The sequence below is a fragment of the Sitophilus oryzae genome, unplaced genomic scaffold (assembly GCF_002938485.1).
Source record: "Sitophilus oryzae breed Bouriz unplaced genomic scaffold, Soryzae_2.0 scaffold_1494_pilon_pilon, whole genome shotgun sequence".
Taxonomy (NCBI): domain Eukaryota; kingdom Metazoa; phylum Arthropoda; class Insecta; order Coleoptera; family Curculionidae; genus Sitophilus; species Sitophilus oryzae.
The window spans coordinates 3,293,906-3,319,452 of record NW_022146163.1 but is presented as its reverse complement, the minus strand read 5'-3'; the positions used below and the strand labels follow the sequence as shown (position 1 = coordinate 3,319,452).

The 25,547-nt window shown below is 33.8% G+C and overlaps 1 protein-coding gene and 1 long non-coding RNA gene across 4 annotated transcripts in view; one reads left to right on the top strand and one right to left on the bottom strand.

Moving 5' to 3' along the window:
• LOC115877509 (atrial natriuretic peptide receptor 2-like) overlaps positions 1-25,547 on the bottom strand; it is a 335,138-nt gene that overhangs the window by 108,580 nt on the left and 201,011 nt on the right. The window lies entirely within an intron of this gene.
• On the top strand, positions 2,238-3,324 carry LOC115877510. Its single transcript, XR_004049359.1, has 2 exons — positions 2,238-2,463; positions 2,983-3,324. It is a non-coding gene; the product is annotated as an uncharacterized LOC115877510 (long non-coding RNA).

The following is a 25,547-nucleotide window of genomic DNA, read 5'->3' as shown; positions in this document are numbered from 1 at the left end:
ATAGGTTTAGTTATTTCTCATTTGATTTAAATTCTATCTTCTTTTCGTACATTTCAATTTTGCTTTTCTTAACACATTTCATTTCTCTTACATTTCATTCATTACTTTATATATATTAACTTTTTCATAGTTTAATAAATTGATTAAATATTTTTAGTAGTCTTATTTACAGTCTAGTCTCACAGTTAAGTTAGAGTCACTTAAGTACAAATAGTTATAGAATATTTGAAGTTCATGATAGTTGCACTCAACAGTTCGAGGTTAGTGTTGAAGTCTACTTAATAGTTACTTCTTTATTGCCGAGTTCATAGAGTATAATCTCGTGGCGCCCTTTTATTAATATCTTTGAGCCCCGACCACCCGGCTGTTAAAAATTAAAAAGCTAGTGGCCTCTATGTAACTCATTCTGCATTAAGTAAACTTGTGTTTTATTGAACTTCGAATAAAAAAGGGCGTGGCATGGGATTTCTACTATTACTATCCTATATTACTATTATTACTACCATTGATATATTAATTCAATGCATCTTACATCAATAAAATGCATCGATGTATATGAACATCTCTACTACACCCATATACGTAATTCATATCACCTCTGCGTATTAAAAGGAATCACCTGATAAGCTACCGTGTCGCAGTTGGAACAAAGCGTTAAAAATAAACGGTTTTTAATTTTATTAAAAGGCGAACAACGCCTTTGCTTGTTTACCCACGCGTCGCGCATTTACTGGAAGTGCGTATTCGACCGAGGAAATACGTGGATGACGCGAAAAAAACAAAATAAGAAAAAGAAGTAGGTCGAAAATTGGATGTTTCCTGCAAGTAGGTCGATTTTCTGATTAGAACATCGGTAAAACAAGAGAGACAACAAACAAAAACACCAATTTCGACTGGTATTACAAAAAATACATTTGTAGAATGTAAAATGAGTGAGAGGGGGGGGGCTAATCACCGAGACCTTAAAGATCTATTGTGCCCTCCTTTCTTGAGTTATAACTCGTCATACATGGGGATATCCTGTTGTAGGGGGACAAAGTACTTCTCATCCTCCTCTGACAAAGATGTTATTCCTCCGAGAAGGGGATATCTACCTCTCCTCCGAAGGTATACACCCTTTCACGGTTAGTTTGGCCCTCCGTGCCATTCGCAGTCGAAGAGCTTGTCTTCGGCTGAGGTGACCGTAAGCCCGCCTGGTTGATCCAGGCCGGTTAGAGGAAATTAAGGTACGAACCAACTTCGATCTACTTGTGTAGCCTGTTCTAGACTCAACAGGCTACTATCCAGTGAGCAATATTTTGTCACATTTAAGGAACAGTTACGTATCTGCCGTTTTATTCATGCAACCAATTGCACACACATGTTTCGAAACTGTTACTTGTATGTGCTCAGTATACGTGGTAAGTGAAGCATGGTGACAACGCATTTTAACAAAAATTCGGAATTATGTCAATGCATGTTTGAACTAATACACAAATATATAAGACACTTATCACTCTTTTTAATACCTACTACTAAATACTAATATGTTTACTACCGGCATCGGTGTACGTCTTAGTGCAATTCCCTCGGTAATAATCATTCTTTGTTCTTGACATATTAAATTTTTTTAATAAATAAGGCATAACTATTTATATTATTTGTCTGAGGTTATTATCAAATTATTGTGTGTGTTGTGTAACGAAGTTACTATTTTTTTTATATGTTTAATTAACTTTTTCAATTTTTCCGCCGATTACGAATTTTATTTAGTTAATTTATCTTTCTACTCTTCCATACATTAGAAAATTTTGATTCTTTTTCGAGAAAATAGTACTTTTTATATAAAATTTTATTTGTTGAATTAACATACGAACCGAACTCATTAATTAGCTTAAAACGCGCTAATTAATAATTGAACGCATTCCATGCGCTCGATGCAGCCCGCTTGGTACCGCTAGTACTAGATTGGCGTATCGAGACGCGCACCCGGCTCGGCGCACGCCGCCACCACGACGGTTTTCAACTGGAGGGAAAGACTGGGGAAAATAAGAAGCGACGCGCTAGTAGAGGTGGGCCAGTCTGCGATTTTTGTGGAGCTGCTACGCTCTGCGACTGCTCCAATAAAAGCACTGTGACAAGTAGCAGCGATTTTTCGGAGCAATTAACCTATAAATTAAAAATGTAGTTTTATAGGTTAATTGCTCCGAAAAAATCACACTCGGTGTTCGGCACCGTTCGTTGCATTTACTAAAAAGTACAGGACTATAGGTGTGATTATGATAGGCAACATCATCGTCTAGTTTTTATTTATTTATATCGTATGATCGAAAAAACGGCGTCAGCGATAGCTATGAAATGAAGATTGCTGGCATTTTATATGTAAAATTTATGGGGAATGTTATCGATTGTCATTTCCAAGCCAACTGGACGCCGTTTTTTATTTCGATCAGTAGTGGCGATTTTAACGTCTGTGCAATCGGGGTAAGTCACCGACGGGCCCCAAGCCTCCCGGGCCCTTGCGAACAAGATTCGAACTTTTCCGAACTACGGGCCCCTAGAGCTCTTAAAATCGCGGCTGTACGGTACTATACTGATGTCTTAGTTTGATAGATGTTGCTATATTTTTTTAGTCTATTCAGAAGAATTTGAGTGTTTCTAAGTACCAAGCACTTTGCTATAAATATCTTAAAGAGTCTGTTCATTTTCACAGAGTGGTGGCCCATGGTAAAAACTTAATGTTATATTCAATTCAAAGTCGAAACTGTCAAAAAAATCTTTATTAGTGACCGGTTTCGGCTATTTAGCCATCATCAGACCTTAAAAATAGATATAAATAATAAAACTTATATGAATGTATAAGATCAAATAAAAGATTTAGGATATACAACAAAACACAGATACAAAATTAACTAACAAATAAACATACTAACAAGTTAAAAATTACCTTTGTCAAAAACATCTGTTTGTGATTAATATATAATACATAAATATCTTATTTAGATTCATGAAAGAAAAAGCGAACGCTGCTACGTTTCCCGTTCCCAAACTCCCAACAGCTCCAGTACACAGAATATACTCAATATACTATGCTCCAGTCGACTGCGACCTGCGACGACTGTGACTGGAACAGTCTGACCGGGCGACGGGGCTAGGAGCATTTTCAGAATTTACACTATTGCCTGCTATTGCTCCTATTGCTACTCACGAGCGCAGATGTCCTAAACTTGTAAACTGCTCCGAAATGTCACTGCGATTTTCTTGGAACTGGAGCAGTCACATACTGCGACGTTGGTGGAGCTGTGACAAAGTAGCGGACTGCGATTTCACAACCCACCTCTACGCGCTAGCCAGAGGAAGGGAGTTCCTACACCACCACCACCGACAGTACTAGCACCAGCTCCAGCACCAGCGCCAGCAGTCACAGTCGCCGCAGCCCGCCCCGCAGAAGCCAGCACCGAGACACCGCCGCCGCCTAGCAGTTGGGAAGCCTGCCCGTCCTCCGTTTTTATTGAATTCACCGTCGCTCCGAAACCGCCCGCAAGATTTGCTCCAACCCGGTGACGAGACTCTCCGCATCGGAGCCAATTTAAGCGCTAGGTGTCTCAACTAGCCACCTACACATCGCCTTGCCTTCCGCCCTGATTAAGAAGAAAGACATTTTTCTTTGAATCTAAAATAAACTTTTGACTTGTAAATAGTTTTGGGAAAACACGACCTGCTCTTTATTTTATAACTACAGACTATTGTTTAATTTATTTTTCCCCACCTCTGAGCTAAAAGAACTGCAACACTGCCATACTTCTCCACTGTTTAAAAGCTACCCGAACCGGCACTAGTGGGCCTCTAACCACTTATTAACTAGAGGTGGCGCCCGAAATCTTCTAAAAGCAACAATACAAGAAACTTAAGCGTCAGCAACGCAACTCAGAAAGAGCTTCGTTGCAGTTGCTTCCAAACATTTTTTCTTAAATTCGCTCTGTTAAACTTTTTTTCTTAAAACCTTTATAAGTCAATCTTATTTAAACTTTATTTTTCCAAGGCGAGTTGTCGAGAGAACAAGCCATATAATGTATAAATCTTGATGTGATATTATGAAGACACAAACGGGCTATAAGATTAAAATCTCAATGTTTTGAATTACTCCAAGACCGGTGTCATGCGTATCCTGATCATTATCATGGCTATATTCGTAAAAAAAGACACGACGATACTTCAAGGATGGGTAAATGCTACATTTTTTCTTTATTTTATTATATTTAATAACAAATTACATAGCACGAGGTATTAAATAAATTAAGGAATTTTATATTCCACTGTTTTGTTGAATATTTTTGTCATTTCGTATACGAATACAGACTGTAAAGAAACTTTTATCCCTCCTTGTTAGTCAATATTATATAGCCAATCAATCAGAGAGTATCAGCCATCAATAGTACTGATGCCTGATACTCCCTTGGTTTTGTAGTTAATAAGTAGTCTTGGTCTTAGTCTTCCTGCAAGACTCTTCCAAGTCCTTTGCTCGGTACACTGCAAGTTTTATTTTTGTGCTCAAGTCATGATTGTAGAAAACTCTGTCTTTAATTTCCAGAATGCTCTTGAAGCGCTGCTAATTCTGTGCTGAATTTTAGAGTCTATATTGCCTTTTCCGAAATCAAACTGACGAGATAATTGAATTCCGCTACATAGCCAGTAGTTCTTCCTCAATTTTTATAGCACTGTTATGATTTTCCGGGGGAGTGCACATGATTTTAGTTTTATCGTATTATTCAGCTTAAGGCCAAAGCCTCGTGTGCCCAGGTATATGTATGTGTTCAGCATTTCTTGTAATTGCTGTACCGTTTTTGCAACTAGAGCGCAATCATCAGCGTATTGAAGTTCTGTCATGAATTTTATACGTGTTTTTGTAAGTCTTTTTAGTCGCTCCAGCCCCCAAGTAATAAATTAGACCAATAATTTTGAGCAAACATGTAATTTCTTATACCGTATAAACAACAGACCAAGTGCTAGTCTTGGTCTTGGTTTAGATTTTTACCCAAGACTAAAACCAAGACAAAGACCAGTGCTACTCATCACTAAAGGCTAGTTCTACTTTTGTTCTTTTTGGCTGAAAAATGAAGACAAACTGAAGTATGACAACGTATTTTTTCATTCAGTTTTCCAAGCTTTTTGGAAAAAACGAATTAGCTTCCAAAACTAATTCTTTCAATATAGTTTTTGATGCTTCAGAAATGAAACAAGCTAACATAAGTTTTCCGTCTTTCAGCAAGTGAGAACCCTGATTATAAATTATATGACATACAGTGTAAATTATTGTCATAAAAAACAAGTAGTAAATTAATATAATTTATCTACAAACACAACCCTGATATGAATAAACAATCACACTCGGGTAACTTTTGGTGACTAACGCACCGACAACTTTTCGTGGTCCAATTTTGACAGCACAGGTTAATTTCACGCAAGAGTGTGTCTTATTTCGCGAAATTACGTTTTGTTTTTCCTGCTAAAAGTATATTATTTTAGATCAACCAGTTTAACACGGACCAATCAATATCCTGTCCAGTTTAATTATAAACATAATATAAAATATGCTTGTTATTGGAGCACTGCACGTTGTTATAGAGATTTGGTGATGATTATCTGTGTAACTGCTTGATAACAAAAAAACTCCTGCAAAATCCTGGCCGATTATTTTCGTCATGAAGGAACAAAACAAGCAAATATATGGTACATTTAACATTAGGATCCTAAATATAGAATTGTCACAGACTGGTAATTAAAGGCTTAAGATAATAACTGAAAATTTCATATGCATATGCAATATTATCAAAAAATAGATAAGCTATCGGAGAACTTTTTATTCAAGGGATATGGCAAAGGTATTAAGGAATTTAGCGTTATTTTGACTACTTTGGCACTTTAAAATAAATAAATGTTACACTAATAATCTTACCATATGCCGCTATTTACTTAGACAAGGCCCCATAGACGCACCACTCTTTAACAAAGATTAAAGGTATGAAGAGATCGGATATCTCGTGAGTTAAATCGATTTAGACGCTTACTAAGTTGGTGGCTGAGGACAGCGGTTCGAATTCCACATAAATAAAGTAGGCCCCATCCAAACAGCAGCAAAAAGAAGAGACATTAAACACCACATAAATATTCGAAATGATGATCTCATACATAACTGTTTGATCCAAAAAAATATTTTACATATCAAATAGAAAACACTTAAATACATTGTAATGTAACCTTAAATCCAAGATGTTTTGTCTTATTTAAATAGATTTAAAAGTCAATTTTAAATAACGCGAATTCGAATGTCAATGTAATCTGAGTGCGAAATGAACTGATGATAACTTAAAGAACATGTATAAAAGATAGAGTAATACATTGACTTGTTGACCCAACATATAAGTACAAGCAAAATGTAAACAAACTTTGTTTATTTACAGTTTGATATAACTTACTTAGTTACTGCCATTACTCGCTGACGAGCATTTGCCACGCATCAGAAGATGGTTACGCAAGGCGTTTTTTTTTTCATGAGCTTTTCTGTGACTGAAAAGCCCGATACGTGATGTTATTTTCCTACCGCACTCCGGACATTCAAAAATCTCATTACTTTGTTGCCTCTTTACATTTTGGTTGTCGTTGTTGACTGAGTTTATAATTACTCTCCATTGCCACAAATTACCTATAACAGATGCGAAAGAAAGCGATTGCATCGGAAACCGCTCGGCAAACCCGACACGCCTATTGAGTGGTGTAAATACACCAGTCGTTTAGTCCGGAAACCTATGCTGTGTCGTATTCGCTTGCTGGAATTACATAGTGCGTGGTTATATGTTTCTTTTTAAAAACGCGTGTAAGATTTTTGTTGAACTTTTGAACTGTTATTTCTAAGTTTCGGTAATTTGTATATCTTATTTAAAATGGGATGCAAATGTGTTTATTTATAAGGAAAAAAAAGATATTTATAGTATAAAAAATTAATTTATTTAACAAAATTTAATTAAAAATGTGACAAAATACCTTTCTATTGGTTCTATCGGACTTTTTTCGACTATATAAATCTTTATTTGTAAACTTTAATAATCAAATATTTTCGATCTAATAAATCATTTAATGATGTAAATAAGAGGAAATTTCTCCCATGGGTGGTCAAATTTTATAGTTTTCATTATATCAAACAGCCTCTGAGAAATGTTTTCAACTCAAAATGCCTTTAATTATGTTTGACTACATCATTAAAAAGGGTCTTCAAATACATCAATGTGATATTTGTCTAAAATTTGCAAAAGAATCCGAATCTCTGGATAACTCGAAATTATTTACCCATTAAAAGCCTTTGATCATGAAAGTGGAAAAATTTGTTCATTTTATTTACAGACTGGAAAAAGTATTTATATTAAATTTTGATGAGTTTTGCACTGAAGAAAACATTCAGAGGCTGTTTGATATAATGAAAACTATAGAATTTGACCACCCATGTGAGAAATTTCCTCTTATTTACATCATTAAATTATTTATTAGATTCAAAATATTTTATTAATGCATAAAATATTAGTTTAAAAAAATAAAGATTTATATAGTCGAAAAGAGTCCGATAGAACCAATAGAAATGTAACTATTTTCTTTAATTAAATTTTGTTAAATAAATTAATTTTTTATACTATAAATATCTTTTTTTTCTTAATCTCCTACGAGCTGATACAATATGACGAGCAATCTATTAAATTACTATGAGATTATACAGAAAAGTCCACAGACTTCGAGACATAGGAAAATCAAGTCCATTTAGTGTGTGTCCAAATTTTGACAAGTTTTCAAAAATGACAGTTTTGTTTAGACTGACGTTTAATATCACTTGACTTCTCGGTGAATGATTTCTTTTTATGGGGGTACATAAAATCTAAAATTTACGGCCATGAAGAAATTCAAAACTTGGAGCAGTTAAGGCAGAAAATATTTAATGCCTTTGACACTGTCACCCCTGATATGTTATCCAATGTGAGGAGGGATTTTATGATCGTTTGGGTTATTGTTCAATGCAAGAGGGAGGCACTTTTGAACGGTTTTTGTAATTTTTAAATTTCATTATCCTGTTTTTTTTTACCGTTTACCCATTACCTACCTTGACGAACATGGGAAAACGAAGGTCCTTCTCAGGACCACAAATATTTTGATTGAGAAAATTGGTAACTTTTTTGGTAAAAACAAAAAGTTGTTAATATAATACCAATTTAAAAATGTTTTAGTTGTTTTAATACACACTATGATATAAAATTTATTATTATTATAATGTATATTATTAATACTATTGTTCATTCGAAATGGCATTAAGGCCCAATTGCAACAATGATTTAAATTTTTCTTAAAGATAAGTAGACCTTAGAATGAGCTGTATTTATATTTACTTTAATATTCACCTTAAATGAGGGAATTTGACTGATACAATTTTTGAATTTGAATTGTTTTTAATGATACTAACAATTTTAGTTCAATTTTTAATAAAATTTATTTAATATTAATAGAAATCCAAGAGATTTGAAACCTCTTTTAGCGATTTATAACATTCTCAAATGAATTACAGGTGCCCTTATTTTCTATGAAAATCACACAGCTTTTTTCATAGCCGCTGCAGTTGCTATAGCTATAAAAAACTAATTTTTTAAGGTGTGAAAATTGCGACACACGCTAAATGGACTTGATTTTTCGTATGTCTCAAAGTCTGTGGACCTTTTTGGATGCCTCGATAACATATTGGTGCAGATTATTTTCACCCAAACAAATAATAACCCAAACTATACATTGATGCGGATTGTCTATGAACTCTTTCTGAAGGTCACAGAAACCTGAACGCGTAATTCGGTGTTCTTTCGCATCTGTTATGGTTAATTTGTGCCATTGCGTTCTATTGTGCGCTGCTTCCTGCCACTGATTCTGCATGTTTATCCCCTTTAAGTTTTCATGGAAAATATCTTTGTATCTTTTGAGTTGTCCATCCGGTTTCCTTTTACCCTCTACAAGCTCACCGTAAAGAAGAGATTTCGGTAGATGGTTTTCTTGCATCCTGCATACGTGGCCAGCCCATCTTAATCAGGATTTAGTAATCATGACTTCAGCGCTTTGATATAACTAGAAACTTAACAAAATTCTTTTTTCAGGATTTCACAATGTTACTGGCGTATTTTCGGGATCTTCATAAAAACAAGAAAAGGGTAGTAAATAAATATCTCTATTTACGCTAAAAAATCGCTGCTGTGCTGTTAAAATACCAGGTTTACCCATCTCTAACGTGGTCGCGTAACATTTTTTTTTGTTTTTGCGCCCCAAAGCACTGACTCACTGACCTATGCACCGTCACCGATTCTATATAAAAAAAGAGGTGAGAAACTATATAGGAGTTTTTTTTATTTATTATTATTATTATTACTATATTCTATACAATTTGTAATCTTTCAAAAAACGAAATTCTAAAATTATTTTTCGATAAACCGTTATTTTTCAACAGCTCGAGAACTCTAAACAAACAATATTCGGTTATACAATATAACCCAAATGCCGAAAAAAAACACTCCATACTAAAAAATCAGAACAAAAATAAATCCTGCATTCCTGTACCTAACCATAGCAATGTAACGAGAGCAGATCATAAATCTAAAAGCTCAGATAAAAAAGAAATATCGTCTCATATTTGAGGGCTTCTTATGCTCAGGCTGAAATATTACATCAAACACTTCGTATACATGATATCCCCCGTCAAGAAGTCAAAGGACAAAGGGCAGATCCTTAAAAATAAATGCTTTTCAGTTCGATTGAAAGAATTCGATAGACATACGAAGGCTGTTTAAAATATTTTTCGAAGTAAAAAAAAATGATTTTTATAAATTCTTTTCAGAAACAGCTAGCTTTCAATATAATGTATATTTTTTTTATCTCGAAATCGTATTATTAGATAAATATACAGGATGTCCCAATATTCCGTGGACATAGAGCTACTACGTATTTTTGGAATCAAAATAAGTTCATTGGACATAATTTACCTCATACAAAAGTGCTTGGTTTGTTCGCTAGAGGGCATCAAATTCAAATCGGAATAACCGTTCTAAAAATATCTGAAAAAATGTGTTTATTTTTTTAAAGTTTGATGCCCTCTAGCGAACAAACGAAGCACTTTTGTATAGAGGTAAATTGATTCAAATGAATTTATTTTGATTCCATAAATACGGAGTAGTTATATATCCACGGAATATTGGGACACTCCATATAAAAAAGTATAATAGAAAAATTATGAGAAATAAATGTAGTTTACTGGATAGAAATAATTATAGAAATTCCTGATAAATTTTTATAAAACACCGCACGCCACTGAATTATTTATGAATAAAATCAGCCATGTTGAGAACTGCGTTTTCCAAACCGATGCCTCGTTCTTTAAGATCCGTTTGTAAAACTGTAAATGAAGCAGGTGCCTATAAAGAATCTATCACCAATTCTTCACAAATATCTAACCTACTATCACCGCAAATCACCCTGTGACATGCAAATGTATTTTTAAAACGACAAAAAATCTGTTACAACAAAAAATGTTAAAAAACAACTTAATCGTTTTGTTTATCGTCGCTAATTACAATGTAAAGTGATAAAATTAACGCTTGAAAAAAAAATCAATTCAAATTGCTCATTTAAAGTCCCTCAGTCCCTCAGTGATGCCAACTCGTGGGAAATTTCCGGATTCGTGGGAAATTTCGAGATCAAGAGAGAAACGGGAAATGTCAGCCTAAAACATCAATTTCATGTATTATTTGTAGAAAAATAGTTATTGTATATGCAACTGAGTAAACTGAACCTTTTATAACGATGTATGAAACGATACCTTACTTTGAAAACCTCCTAAGTTCAATTTTTGGCAAAAGTTATATTTATATCCTATTTCGATAAGGACCTCAGAGTCTATTGTATTTATACTGCCATCATGGCAGTATAAAATACTGAGCAAACGACTCATTAGCATTAGACCGCACGTTGCACGTTAGCGGTTAAAGATTAAATAAAAGCTTTAACAGAATCAATGACGCTTGAACAGTCTTTCAGCTGCCTATTTCATTAATAAAATGGTACAGAAGTTGCTAATGAATCAGTATCGATATACATACGCCGAAAATGTCTAGTATAAACTAGAAAGTTTCGGCAATTAGGCGAAAACATCCACCATCGATCAGCGGCTGACGCGAGAAGCGACAATTCAATATTACTCCACGCTGTTTCAGCTGTTGCCAATTTCGGTTTAAGTAATTCGCGTTGAAACCATTTAATTTTATTTTCACGATAAGTTTCCATGTTTAAAAATAATTGACAGTTGAGCAATTCAACACTTAACTGTTCAACAGCAAATTGGTCGAAGGAATTTATCCTTATCATTTAGGGTCAACTGGGGTAATTGTAAACGATTTTATCAACTTCAACTTTGCTAATGATTATCTAAGGTTTCTTACTTTTTAAACTTTTGAAATTTGAGCACAGTGTCCCTTAGTCTATTACCTGTTAATTTACAAAGACAAAACGACATTTGACACGTTAGTTTTTATTTATTTTTAATTTACATTTACCCCTACGTGTTTACATTTACCCAGCTAATAGGGGTAAATGTAAATGAATATTTCATGAAGTATTAGTATGACAGTAGAATCATAAGAGGCAAATGAAAACAAATCTTACTCTGTATGTTTTTATACATTTTTATTTTAAAAGGAGGGGTGTTTACATTTACCCCGAAATACAAAAAATATATACAAATTTTTAATTGCAAAAGAAGAACAAAATAACCACAAAAACTTAAGGTTCAAAAACAGCTATTAGCTCACTAAACAGTAGACTTAACCTATGCGAGCCTATTATTTTAACATCGCTACAGATACAAATCTATAGTTTTATTTTTCATACACCGCAACTGCCCCAGGAAAAATATAAATAATTTTTCTATCACGATATTCGAGGTTTGGATCTGGTAACATTGCTTTAATCATCTTGAATGTTATGTTACTTACATCGTTTGGCTTCTGAATAAACTCTGTTGATACAGAATTTAACCTCTCGAACCCTTGAACCACAATATCTTCATCTTCTTGATCGATGCTTTGTATACAACACACATACTTGTATTGGATTGTATTTCTCTGCCCTCCCTTAAACTCTACTAATACAAATAACCCTGGTTTTAGTTCACTCCAAACTGGTTCATGATATTCAACTTCGTCTGTTGATTCAGCAATGACTGATTCTAAGAGATCATCATCAGAAGAGTCATCTTGACACAAAGCAGATTCGTCTATTGATTCTTCTTGAATTTCTTCTTCATGAACAGCCCTTTTTTTCTTACTATGTGCCATTTTAATTTTGTTTTCATTGTCATCTTTTTGCTTTTTATTGGTCCCTTTCTTTTGATTTCTTAACTTTTGAGCAAGTTCCATTTTCTCTAGAACTTGTGGGGTAGTCAAAATTTCGCCATACTTCTGTGGCTTCAATCTCGGAGTAATCTGCCTCTGGACTTTTTTAACATCTGATTGATTAATGTAACGACTATTACTATGCTCAGCAAATATGTTAATTATTGTGTTGGGAGTCACGGTGGAGGTGGATGTGTGTATACTTTTAACAGGTGTAGAATGCGGGAGAAATGCCTCAGGTGATTGATCAGGATCTTTAGCATTCGGATTAGGACTTACCATATTTTGACAATTTTGCGGTGTACAAGTTTCTGGATTTTTACCAGATGGACCAGCAATTGGTATGTTTGCTGATATAGTTGACACAAGAGGTTCTTCATTGCAACAGTTATTAGTATTTGTTGTTTCTATTATGCTTGGTGAATTATTTTCGCTAAGACTTTCTTTGTACCTTTTTAGTGTAGCTGGATTAAACTCTGATTCGGGAAATCGTTTGGCATTGACGGGAAAAAGGCCGGTTGTTTCAAAGCCCCTTACAATATTACTAGGCTTCATTCCTTGTGACCACACTTCTAATAATTCGACAAACACGCTCTTCGACAAACGGCCCGATTGTCTGTTTTCAAGTTGTCCTTTTACAAAGTTGATAAGCTTCTTTTCCCACATTTTTTTATAGGGCCAAAAACACATTTATCAAGAGGCTGTATTTTGTCTGTTAAGTGGCTGGGAAACTTTACCAGGTGCAAATTATTTTCTATAGCAGCTTTGATTATTCTCGCACTTATGTGGCTAGAATGTCCATCAAAAAACAACACAGCGGTTTGATTAGGTAGGTTATGAGAAGCTCGTGTAGACTGTACATGAGGAACAAAAACTGTGGACAACCATTCAAAAAATTGTGGCTCCTCCATCCAACCGTGACCGGAACAAGTATACCTGGAAGACAAAAAAAGTCCAAAATTTTTTTTAATAGGTATGAGTTAATATTTAATTAATATTGTGTTACCGAGTTCCTGGAAAAGCTCGATCCGATGTCCATCTAGCCTGAACACCTACTCCTTTAAATACTATTAAAGGTGGAAGGTAGGATCCATCTGCGGCAATACACGCAAGTACCGTGGTGGACTCTCTGCCTGAACCCCCCGATATTCTAGACAGCGCCTTTCCCTTTTCCCCAATCGCCTTGAATTTAGTCGGATCGTGACAAAACCCAGTCTCATCACAGTTGAATACAAAAGCTGGTTTATTCTCCAATGTGTTTTCTTCAAAAACTTGGACCAGGTCGGTGTAAAAATCATAAACGACGAAGGGATCCCTGGAATCTTTTCTGCACTTTTGTAGCAACTCTGGTTTCTTAACTGACAATCCTGGATGTCTTTTCATAAATGAATAGTACCAATCATCTCCAGGGGTTCCTTTGACAAATTGGGTTTTTAAATTAGTTACACGCACATATTCAGCCACAACTTGTTTTACATCTTCTTTGTCACATGGAATGCCCATTCGTGCTCGCGCCCTAATACAGTTTTCTAAATCACGTTCGATGTCAAAGCTAAGCGCTTGTGACCGTCCAGACCCTAATTTGTTAACTGCAGTTTTTCGCCCTTTAATTCTATTAAAAACTACCGCTTTTGGAATACTATAGTGGTCCTCGACTTGTTGGTAACTTCTATTTCTGTTCAAAATATCTTCTACAGCCCTAGCCATGTCTTCAGGGGTGTATGACGGCGGTGGCCTCTTTTTTATGTAATTTCGTGGCATTTCTGAAAATAAATTTTAAAAACTCACTACCTAATCACATTAATTTTCGTATTTACATTTACCCCATTTGGTCATTTACATTTACCCCAACACTAATTTCTTCAGGGGCAAATGTAAATAATATTTTGTAGGTTATTAATTGCAAAATACATCTAATTTTTGATTTAATACTGAACAATCATAACATTAACAATTATTCAAACCAAAATTCTTATCAAACATACCGTTTTTTGGCCAGTAATCCACTTCTTAAAACACTTTGGTACAACCGTTTTTCACTTGAAACTGCACTATTATGTTGACCGCGCCATATTTCGAAACCAACTGCCGTTTTATGATTTAAAAACTGACCTTGACTAAACCAAATGTGCGCAATGCGGACAATGTTGCCAAGTTAGGTTCAAATTTTCTTTAAACCAGAAAATAATAGGCGTTTACATTTACCCCTTTTTACATTTACCCCAGTTGACCCTACTCTGATAAATGTTTAAATAAACTTTTCAAATTTCAATCCTTCATATTTTCTCAATGACTCGACCGATTTTCAAAAACGAAACGGGGAAATATAGAGAATTGAAAGCTCTTTTCATAGCGGTGCCACTTGACCTCCCTTCCCATTTGAAAAAAGTTTGGGGATGACACCCCCGCTTAGAGGGTTGAAGATTTTGCAATCATTTTTGGGGCAAAAGTTGTCCCCCTCACAAACAAAATTGACGTGTTTTTGGATTTTCTGAAAAAAAAATTACCCTGGCCGTTATGCCTTGCGGAACGTTTTCGATGGGCCACCCTGTATATCTAAAATAATAGATTTTGTAATAATTCTATTTGTTTAAAGAAATGTTAGATTTCGGTACGGTAAAAAGTGCCAGTGATGCAAAATTTGTAAATTCTATTAAAAAAAAAATGATAATACATACGGTGTTCCATTTAAAAAATTTGAAATTAATTAATTTTAAATAGTCGAAATTCATAAATATATGTTGAACACACTGTAGCATGTAATTCAAATATCTTTACCTATATCTTTTTCTTCGTCCCTATAAAACTATCCTAACAAATTTTAGCACTTCAACTTCAGAAACAATAGCATGATTGACAATTTCTTACGACACTGAAATCTAACATTTTTTGTTTAATCAAATTGAAATATTACAAAAACTATTAGTTTTAGGGGTATACCGTTTTAGGTGTATAACATTATGCCTACCTCGCATTATACTTAAAAAAAGTTATAAAATTTTACGCAGAATCTAAAAATAAAATAAAAAATAGGGTATTACATTTAAAAAACCATGTTATATCCGTAACACTATTTTGAACCACCCTGTATACTCTATAATAATTTTAAAATGTGTGTCTTAACCATTAACCAAACAGTTTTTCTATTTTTTAAAAAATTCTAAAACACTTTTTAATAATTAATTCTCAAAACAAATGAAATAATGAACTTTATCGTTTGCTCACCCCGTGTATTTAATTTACTAGGTAACAAGATTCAATAATAATTAAACTTCCTATAATAATCTCCCTCCTGTATGTTGCCAGTAGAGAAAAAAAATTTTAATATTCTTCTCAACTTTTATTCATCGATTGTGAAATATCTACCCACGCATCGTGTTTATTGTTTTTTTTTTTAATATTCTTTTTATCTTTTGGATTCCATAATACTGGTTTTGCTTTATATAAATTGATGAATTTCAGCTGATCTTCTTCCGTCCGAGTCTCCATTTCAATATGCACTAATATCAGAGCTAATATCTCGCAGTCTAGCGAGCCTGCCAAAAACACGTCCAGACTTGGCCGCGAGCTTTCTTTGATCGTCCCGTCCACACTTAGCGAATTTGGAATGTCTCGCGCTCGTCTCGCACTCGACTCCTCAGGTCTGGACGCACCTTAACATATATAGAGAGTATTATTTCTATTGGTCTCCAAGGCAACGCTATTATTTTGTACGGTAGATTTAATAACTATTGACTAAACCAAAATAGTTCAAAACAAATAATTAGAAATTTAAAAACTTTGTAAAATTTAAAGCTATTTATTTTATTTCTCTCTGATAAAAATACCATTTAAAATAAAAAAAGGTATACACAGGAACTGCGTAATACGCTCTATTTTCTATGATAAATGTTCCGGAAGACACCAGTCTTCAGATTTATTACTTCAATCGTCACGTAGCGCTCATAAGTTTGATAAAGTCGTATAAGGAATCTAAATAGCGTATACGTGGTTTGTCGTTTGTCTGTCATTTTCGCAATTATAGCACGAAGAACCCTTTTTAGTTTCCATGTCAAGGGATTGAAAAAAATCTATACAATACAGGGCAGCTCACAGAGAACTCTTTTAATAATTGTATATTTAAAGGAGATTTTAAAAATTAAAACAATAGTAACGTTAATAAGTTTGTTAAAGCCGTATAAGGAATCTAAATAGCGTATACGTGGTTTGTCGTTTGTCTGTATTTTTTCGCACTTATAGCAAGAAGAACCCTTTTTAGTTCCCACATGTCAAGAGATTGAAAAAAATCTATACAATACAGGGCAGCTCACAGAGAACTCTTTTGATAATTGTATATTTAAAGGAGATTTTAAAAACTAATAGTACCGTCATTGGAGGCAATATATCTGCAGTATCTTTTTTTTTTGAAGATGAAGATGAAGAAGTATTAATTATATCGGCACAGGGAAGTGAAGTGTCCATTTTTTGACAGTCTTGTGGAAGACTGACTGACCGAATGATCTGAACTGATTCAGACTTGGTTCAGACCATTCTCAATTTGACAGTTATCAGAGAACAGATCTCTATATTTTTGTTTACATTTCGATTCAAGTTTCTATACAGGGTGGTCCATATTCTGCAGATAAAAATAAGTAAAAAAGTTCGTATAAATATATTATGTTCTAAAATGCTTAGTTTCGGAGATACAGAGTGTAGAAGCTTCATTTTTATTTCAATTTTTTCCAAATAATTTCTGAAGTAACGTCAGTATTTGGATGAAAATTGGTGTCTGGGAGTTTTTTAACATGATGATTTTGATGTTAATATGAGTCCCATTTGTATGGGGCGCCACTTACGTTTTGAAGAGTAATAACTTTTCGTCCGTACCTGTATAAAACTATTGAGTGAAAAAATATACATGTCCGTATTTCTACGTAAAACATGTCTCTTGGTAAAACTCGCTACGAATAACCGTTCTCAAGATTTTTTTTCGTGGGGGAAAAATCTGCAAACCAGAGACCGTAAATGGTACTGTCGGGGTGGTTGAGGTACCTTACCGACTAAAAAAACCTCCACAAACCGCTTTGAGTATCTCCCCAAGGAACTACCTTTCGGCATTACTTCTGGGGGACGCAGTTTTAGTGTGATGTTGCAGGTAATTGAGCATTTCAGTGAAAGTTGAACACTAGCGAGTGTGGTAAGTACAAAGCAGTACTAGAGCAGTATGGTAAGTACATTCAAATTATTCTTCTTTTTTTTATTTACTTTCCAAACCTTTTGGCTTCGTTTTCCTTTGCCGATATCAGCGCCTCTGTATATTCCCGGACTGCTTTCCAGTTCTCATTTAACTTAAGCATCGTTGGAACCAAGTTAGTGCAAGTTAGTTCCTCTGTATTTAGACTCTCCATTAATTTATTTCTTTCATAGGTCCACCTTTTGCACTCCAGGATTGTGTGCTCTGTTGTGTCGTTCTCGTGGTCACCGTATAGATGCATTTTGGACTATCGGTAAGTTTCATTTTATATAAATAATTCTTGAAGCATCCGTGTCCTGATAAACATTGTGTCATAGCATAGGTAACTTCTCCATGGCTCCGATCTATCCAGTTTCTTATATGTGGTATAAGTTGTCTTGTCTATTGCGCTTTCCCGTCTATATTGTGTTTCCATCTGTCGCTCCAGGTATTCAGTATTTTTTCTCGGTTATACTCTCGAGATCTATCCGGACACGCCTTTCTCTGCATCCTCTCTTGTATTAGAAGATCTATCGGTATCATGCAACTAATTACTTCTGCCGCATCTGCTGATATAGTCCTTAACCTTTCCCTATTCTTCTTCACTTCAACGGCCTCTCCCCACACCTCGGAAGCATACAGAATGGTAGACATCTGAACGGCGGCCAACATTCTGCGCTTGGTTTCGCCCATAATGGACCAGTTCGGCATAAGCTTTAATAGCAGTATACATTGCCTTCGCTGCAACCGTGCGTATGTGCTGAGTAAAGTTACCTCCAGCCTGAAACGTTACTCCCAGGTATTTTACTGTGCTTTTAAGCACAATGGCTCTGTCCTTTCTATTCTTCTCAAGATATTTAGAATAGAAATAGTCAATACATGTCATAACTGACAAAAAATACACACGTTGAATATTGACTGAGATAATAAATTTGTATTTTTTTAAATTAATCATCAATTTTTCTGTGAAAAAATGATGATAAAACAGTTTCTGTTGAACTTTTGGCACAAAAACATTTCAAATTTATGATTGCAGTCTAATTACTGCTTAGTCAACATGTTTAATTTATGTCAGTGATGACAGGTATTGATAATTTCGATTCTAAATATCTCGAGAAACATTACTCGTAGCGATGTTTACCAAGAGACCTTTTTTACGTAAAAAATATTGTAAATGTATATTTTTTGCTCAGTAGATTTATACAGGTACGGACGAAAAATTATTACTCTTCAAAACAATTAAAAGACATGTAGGTGGCGCCCCCTACAAATAGGACTCATATTGACATCAAAATCAAATTTGTCATGTCAAAAAACTCCCAGACACAATTTTCTTGCAAATATTGACGTTACTTCATAAATTATTTGGAAAAAAACGAAATAAAAATGAAACTTCTACACCCTGTATCTCCGAAACTAAGCATTTTAGGACATACATTAATACGAAGGTTCCGGAATAGATCACTAAAATAGGTCTGGCCGTTCTTGAGTTATAAATGCAGTAACCTAACCTGACCTAAACTAACCCGTCTTTCTTTTAGTTATTTTAATGTAATGGGCAATGTTACACCCATTCTGCTTATTGGACAACCCTCGTATATTCCAATGACCTTCCCAATCCCTATTTATCTGTAAGTACGAAAACACGGAAAACAGAGAAACGGAGCGCTCACAAACAAGAAAATGAGAAATGCCCTCTCTCTTTTATATTCCAACAAGGATCCGGGTGTACTGTTTTTGTTTTCCCTCTGTTGCCACCTCCCTTGATAAAATTTAATCAAAAATTAATGGAATATAAACAGAAAATTTATGCGTGGCTGGCCGTCTTTCACTTTACCTCTGAATGTGATTACGCGTAAATGACGATGACAGTGTCTCGGTTATGTTACAAATCGGAGAAGAATTTTAGAAAATTTATTGTAATTAATTCAAAAAGCTAATTCTCTCTCGTTTATTATGGGATATACTGTCAGTCTGTGGCAGTGGGAAAATGACAAGGAGATTCAATAAAACAGTCTTTGCAGGATTATTTTTTCAGGAAAATCAATTTCCTAACGCTGAAACTTTGATGACAAAAGAAAAACGTTGTTAATAGTGATAAGCAAATGCAAGACCGAGACTGTACTCTGTTTTTAGGGTTCCGTACCCAAAGGGTAAAAACGGGAACCCTATTACTAAGACTTCGCTGTCCATCCGTCCGTCCGTCCGTCTATCACAAAGGTCTATCTTATGAACCGTTCTAGCTAGACAGTTGATATTTTTACAGATAATGTATCTATGTTGCCGCTATAAGAATAAATATTAAAAACAGAATTAAATAAATGTTTATAAATAAAAAAGTACTTTCACTAAACATTATCTTTTAAGTAAGAATTTTACATAGAATCTTTCAAGTCCTCGATGGCGGCGTGGTTAAAGCGTTAGGACTTTACGCTGCTATGACGTTGGAGCCGTAGTAAGGCAGGTTCGAATCCTAGTTAGGCGACTTTTTTTTAATCGTTTTTTTTTAATTTTTACATATTTTTACATATTTATTTTTACCTTTTACATATTTATTATTGATTAATACAATATTTAGTAGTGTGTTTCTTCATTTTTTTTAAATTACTTATACGCGCATTCAAAATTTCAGCTAAATCGGAAAAAAAGTTTATAATAATATAGTGTCTAATATTGTATAGATAAAAAATGTCTATACCTATGTGGCGGATTCATCTATCCAAAAAAAAATCCTTATGGGTTTTTCGCCACTACAAAAAATTTTATTACTGTAAACACAACTTCTGACAAGCAGCGTCCGTTTAGGTTTAACGCCAGAAGTGTTTACAAAAAATAACTATTTTATTTTGTAGATTTTTCTTGCAGTGCAGTGGCGAAAAACCCATAAGGATTTTTTTAGATATTGTATAGATAATGAATGGTACGGAACACGGAACTCTTCGTGCGCGAGTCCGACTCGCACTTGACCAATTTTTTTCTCAGGAAAGACTTCGACAGACGATGGCAGAAAAAAAGTAGATGACGTCCATACCAATCCATTTATTTCACTGAGAAAAGTTTCTAATATTTTTTAAGTTAACTATGGATGGGTTTAATTATAAATCCGTTATGCGTCGTCCCTTGTTGTTCTTAACCAGTTTTATTGGTTTATTTCAAAAATCACAGAACATATTTCAATATTATTGGTTTGACAGAACGAAGAGCAACAAACGGACGCCGATGCGTATGAACTCGACTTAAGATTTTTGTGAGTTGTCAAACTCTTACCAAATTATAGGTTATAATTTTGTGTCAAATTTTGTCAAATAGAAATGATAAATATTTTGCATTTTGAAGTTTTAAGTCTTTAAAAAAATTAAGATTAAAGTTAATTAACCAACTTTTAAGGTATAAAATTCAGCAGTATTATAAAGTATGTCTCAAAAAATTCATTTCTTACAATGGCTGCTTCAATCGAAAATAATTAATCGTACAAGACGCCATGATCAGCTAACTTATTAGATATTTATGTTGTCCGTTTACCTATTTATTTCTTTTCAACGTCAAGAAAACTCTGGTTTAGTTATGGTATGTGTGTTGAAAGATAAAAATGTATCTATTAATTTTTTGTTAAATGTTAAAATATTTCGAATTGTGGACTTTTTGAATTGCTTTTAACTTCATCCTTGATTAAACACCGTTAAAGTGAAAAAATAGATGTAGGAAAAACAAAAAATTGTGCAAAGCTGCCAGAAACCTCCATATTGTCTAAGTTAATCGACGAAATTTGAGTGTATTGTTCATATTGAAGGAAATTCTGCAATTCTGGCAACACCGGTTCTGTCATAATTCTAACAAAGTGAAACACCTTATTTGAATGGAATGCGTCCGCTGTGAGCCGTTAATTTTACCATTTATGACGTCACACCTCGTTTTCGCGCCAAGCAAATTTCAATCATTAATTTAAGTACTTTCCAGATGGAATTTATACAAACTGATTTTACATATATACCGGGTGCGTCTCAAAAGTGACTCACCCCTATAACTTTTTTTATTTTTTCAGTTAATAAAACGAGATTTGGTATGTTAGTATATGACATATATTCGGATCGAATGACGTATTCAATTGTTTTGGTCACTTCCTGTTTCACCGAAAATGACTACCACTTTTGATTTTTAAACGGCATCCTCGGTATTTTTTTACTTTATTCGATAGAAAATAACACTCTGAATAGAATAGACATATCATATGTCAACTTTTGACATTTTCGCATATGGTTTATTTGAAATTGTAACTTGCGGTTCGTAACGAAAATTTGACTGGAAATACCAAGTGTGTGGTATCAAATTATTCGAAAAAAATGCTTTTTCCAAATATGCTAATGAGCCACTCTCGTTCCATTTGAAAAAATTGAGAAATTATTAAAAATACGATTTGAGCATTTTCTAACTGGTCAGGACAAGACACTAATAACATTAGACAATCAAATCTATTTTTCCAAGGCTCCTTGATTAAGAATTAGGGTTTTAATATAGCCATGGCACTCTAGATTGAATTTTAAAATACGATTTTTTATTAAGATAGATTTTAGATTTATTAGATTCGGGACAACAACGGTAACGGTGTCGGGTTTAAGCAGAGACCAAGTTAAGGAGGACAGAGTAAATGAAGACAGATCCTCAGTCGAGGATGGAAAATATCCTATCCCCCCTACAACAGGAAATACAAGAAATTCCCCATATATAATGAGTTATACACTGTATGATGAGTTATAACTCAAGAAAGGAGAACACAATAGATCTTTAAAGTCGCAGTGATTAACCCCCTCTCACTCATTCTACATTCTACATATTCTACAATATCTAATTAGCTTAATATATGTACGTTTTCCCATTTAAAATATCAAATTAATAACCAATACAACTTTTGCCCAGAAAAATATCTCCAATGCAATATGTTGCATCTAACGCAATAAGCTCTCTAAATCCAAACCAAACATTAATATTGACAGATCGCGGTGTGTGGTCGCTATCAAAAACAATATTGATACTCGGAAATCAAAGTATTAAAACGAATTGATAATATTGTCACACGCAATAATTATAATTAATCATCAACAGCCTTGATTTTGCCTCGTGTATATTTGTGTGCTAAACCCGAGCTTATTTAAATATCGAACAGTAAATAAGAGGCCTATTTTTAAAAATTTAATCATACTGTATTTTTATTTTTGATTACGCATTTCTCACTTTTATCTTATTTATCTTGCAATGTTATGAAATTTACGTATACTATGTTGCATTTTCATTTTTCATAGAAGACAAAAGTATATGTTACTCTTTTATTTTAAATGGAACACCCAGTATATTATTCCGATATTCAATGGAGAATTGATATCTCTTCAAAATACTATTAAGGTTGCCTACCCCTCAAACAAAGCTTTACCTAGATATTTTCATTTACATGATTTGATCTGAGTAGATCTTTATTATTTCATAAAATCTAGGTGGCTGTGATATGTCTGAGGTCGTTGCAGCCACACTAGTTAGTCCAACTTTAATAACTAGTTATATCATTTTGTATCAGTTAAAACAAAAACAATTCTCAGAAATTTGTCGAAAATGCAAACTTATTCTACATCAGAGAGAATTGATATGATTCTATTAGTTAGTAAATTCAGGGTGCATTTACCAATTAATAGAATACTCCTGATTTTATCTAGTCTGGGTTTTTAAGGGGATGACAGAGTGACAAGGGGATTGACAGAGATAAAGACAGTGTTTACAAAACTCGACCAACTATTGTCGACAACATGAGAGAAATTATTGTAGCTGCTTTTCGAGGTAGAACTCCACATAATACTTTTTAAAATGAAAAGATTCTTTCGAAAAGACAATCATTTTATGCAGTTAACAGGAAAGGAAGCATTTTGATTTCATCCAGCTAATTTTTGTCATAGGTTTATATCTAGTTTTAATTGTGTAATAATTAAAATATGTTTTAAACGTATATCTTTTTATTACCGTTGAGTATTTTGCTCTAAAATTTAATTTTTATGTTAACAAAAGGTATATCACAGCCACCCTAGATTTTTTCAAATAATAAAGATCTACTGACGCAAAATCATAAAAATTAAAATATCTGGGAAAATCTTTGTCTGAGGGGTAGGCAACCATAATAATATTTTGAAGATATATAAATTCCCCATTGAACACCGGAATAATATACTTGATGTTCTATTTAAAATAAAGGAGTAATTTGCTTTTAAAAATGACTAATGTTCTATATAGATTTTGTCTCACCCTGTATAACTTTTCGGGCCAAATTTCAATTTGGTTTAATGGTTACTGTAATTAAATATCAGGCTATACAAGATCAATTAAAATTTAGACAGCTGTTATCGAAATTTAAAATTTATTCGTCATTTTCACAAAATGTGAAATATGTCATAATCCTTAGATTTTAGGTATATGCTTCTTTAATAAAACTCACCTTTATTTTTTACCTAGAATCCGAAAATCAATTAATATATAGGGTGTTTCATTAGAAAAAACACAACTTTGATGTGTAACTTTTTTTGGGGAACACCCTGTATAATTCTGTATATTTTTATAAAATGCTTTCAGTTAATCTACACATGCTGCCAAAATTTCATTTCGATATAAACTACCGTTCTCCTTCGAGCTTCCGCGGCGTCTGAGAGGCGCCACCCTGTATATTTGAAAAACCCAAATTATTATTTCCGATACCTTTTAACAAACAACTACTGTCATTAAGTCTTATCGAAACAGATAACTGTTACACGGCATTCTGCGATGTCGAGGAAACGAAACTCGTTTTCGCATTTATCCATCTCGCTTTCATTTGCATAAATTAAGCGGTCTGCCGGTCGCAAAACAACAGCCGCGTCGCGCTAAATATGCAATGAAAATTGGCGATACATTTGACGTCTTTGTCGGTCGGTTCCGCTTTGTTCAGTTTCGGCCTTATACCGGTCTTGAATAAGGCTTGGTTTGAAATAGTTTATGTATTACAAATAATAATATCTACCATAAATATGTCAAAAATTACGAGGTCATATGCAAAAGTTTATTCAAATTTGCTATAAAAGTAGCCAGGAAACATTTTTTAATAAAAAAAATAACATTATTTTTTAGTGTACAGGGTGGGCCAAATTGGACGCTTTTAAAGGAAAACATCCTTTTCTATAGGAGATAGACGAAAACTAATATCGGGGTCTGTAGCTCAATATTTATTAAAAACATGACGGTGAAAACCGCACATCGATATCTGTTACCGTTTCGGAGTTACGGGGTGTTTTTCAAAAATGTGCATTTTATACAAATCGCTGTAACTTTTTTGCTATGGAAAATGTTGTATTTTTATGTAAACTTTCCAAAGTACCTTTTTACGTAGAATTTAATAGTTTAAGTGTAATTTTTTTTTAATTAAGAATTTAACAATAATTATCAAGAGAAAATTTGATTTATTATATGGGACAGCTGTATATTTTTAATACAATTGAAAAGAATTTAAAATTACCTTTCCAAAGGATGTAGCATGTAGCATACTTGATATTTTGCTCAATTCCTTTTCGAGATATAGAGTTTTTAAAAATGCGCCCACTTTGAATAAGTAGGCTTTGAACAGCACTGGTTGTAATGCAAAAAATTCTAGCTGTGAGCAGCAATTAAAACGAAAATAATATTTCCAACGAGAGATGCAGAATCTTATAACAATTTAAACTATATTTAACAACATCAACACATTTAAACTAATAACAATAAAAATAAATAGCAAATCAAGACTGGAGATTTTGCTACAGGTGTTCGAGAAGTCGACCGTCTTCTGTTATGGACAGACCGTTTTTGAACATTTCTCGCGGAATTCATTAACTCAGTTGAGAGTAAAAGATACC